Source organism: Austrofundulus limnaeus, unplaced genomic scaffold, assembly GCF_001266775.1.
Source record: "Austrofundulus limnaeus strain Quisiro unplaced genomic scaffold, Austrofundulus_limnaeus-1.0 Scaffold3, whole genome shotgun sequence".
NCBI lineage: Eukaryota > Metazoa > Chordata > Actinopteri > Cyprinodontiformes > Rivulidae > Austrofundulus > Austrofundulus limnaeus.
Genome location: NW_013952405.1, coordinates 8296511 through 8298537, shown reverse-complemented (window position 1 = coordinate 8298537; position 2027 = coordinate 8296511). Strand labels below are relative to the sequence as shown.

Below are 2027 nucleotides of genomic sequence, written 5' to 3'. Positions count from 1 at the left end.
CACACACACACACACACACACACACACACACACACACACACACAGCGGGCTGTGTATGTTTTACCCTCAATGAAAAGCATCATCTGAACCAAAAAGAGCACAGACGCACTCCAAACACAAGTGCGTGTTTGCTTTTCTTCTCGGCTGACGACAACCAGCTTTGACAGGACTCCCTACTTGCCCTCAGATACTTGCAGCAAAAAGGACAGAGGATGACGAGGAGAGGTTATGCGTGTGCGATGCTTTCATATCAGATATTTGTCTTTTTAAATGATTGTTTTGCAACCAGGGGTATTTAGTGTTGCTGCCTAAATGATGCATGTAAATAAGCCTCCACTGGTACAATGTTGTTCCACATCGCTGAGCAAAAAAAAAAAAATGTTTTCTGCCTCATTTTATGAACTTTGTGCTTGAGTTGAGCAATGTGCAGAAATAAAGATCTGAAGAAGAACTTAGTGCATTCTAATAAAGACATGCAAAACTCAGGTTATTCATGATCCACTGCTTAAAATTAAAWGTCTGGTTGTATTTTATGTGGTATTTTAGCAGCATGCAGTGTGTCTGTGTAACGTTTCAGCCAGTAACTCTTGTTTCTGTGCATCGAGTCCAGCTTTCTCTCTCTCTCTCTCTGTCTTCTCCCACATTCTCTAGTCTGTCTCCATTTCCAATTATAGACTGTCACCTCTCTCCTTTCCCCCGATCCTATCTCCTGTTGCATTCTCTTGCTGAGCAATTACCTACACCTGAATCTCTCCCTCTGGACAGCATGCCTGGTTAGTTTCCTGTCTGCGCTCTTTAACGATGAAAGTGAGGGGGATGAAGAGTTTCTTTGGGGGGTTCATGACCATTTTGAAGGTTGCTTTGAGCTTGAACATATGTGGTATGATCTGTGCAGCCAGGGCCACAGATATCCAGATCCAGGGCATTCTGGATTGTTTCACACAACTGAGGCAGCTTTTCAGACGACAGGGGGGAGATGAGTCTTTTGCTCATTAACTTGTTTGGATTTCTAACTTCATCGCTGTTCACAGTTATTGTCTTTCTGTCAAGAAAATCCTAACGTCTGCACTGCTTTTTGTTTTATCTAAGCCTAACAGGGTTCCAAGAAGAAATGAAAGTGATCCAAGCTCAAAATGTCTCTGCATCAAAATAAAAACATGCACAAATACATCTAATAGAAACACCATTCTGAAATACATTATCTTTTTTCCTCTCTCTCTCTAATGATGGTACAAGACTGGAGGAGAGAGATAAAAGAAAGGGACACAATTAGGAATAAGAGGAAGACAAGGAACAGTGACATTAACTCTAATACAACAGATTAGGTTGGTCGTTGAGGCTGACAGGTCAAAGACAGAGAGTTTGAAGGCTGGCAGGAAAATGGGAGAATTCGGGTCGAACAGGTTGACTTCTGTGTTGACAGGTGCTTATTGCAGGTGTCTTTTCTCAGAGGAAAAAACGGTAGCAGCCACTTATGGGAAAATGATGTGAAGAAAAGACACCTATCACCTGGATGCTGGGTTTTAAATTAAWTTTTTTTAGGTTAGAAACAGAATCATGATTTCATCTTACGTGTTTGTTTTTGAAAGTTTTCGATTGTCAAAGCAGGCAAAGGTAATGTGTTGCAAATGGAAACGTGTGGTTCACAGGCTGTTTACTAAACTAACCAATTAACTGAAGAAGTGAGTTTTTCAGGTGCTCAAACAACAACATACAGTATATTACCTATAACATTTTATTTCCTGTTTTAAAACATTCAACTGAAACAAATTGCTCTTTTTTGTTGTATAAATGTTTCTCTCATAAACTCATGAGATACTTTTTTTAATACAGTATAAGTGTTGCGCGAGATGTTAATGAGAACAATGTCTTGACTTCATTCTCTGCTTTCAGGAACGTAAAGTGTTCCTGATAGACAAGATTAGCTACTTAGAAGTGAAAATTTTGTGATAATCTTTGTCCCTTTTTTCGTAAACAAATAAGCATATTTATTTATTTATTTATTTATTTATTTATTTATTTATTTA

The 2027-nt window shown here is 38.8% G+C and overlaps 1 protein-coding gene across 1 annotated transcript in view; it reads left to right on the top strand.

Moving 5' to 3' along the window:
- lingo3b (leucine rich repeat and Ig domain containing 3b) overlaps positions 1-2027 on the top strand; it is a 62216-nt gene that overhangs the window by 1050 nt on the left and 59139 nt on the right. The window lies entirely within an intron of this gene.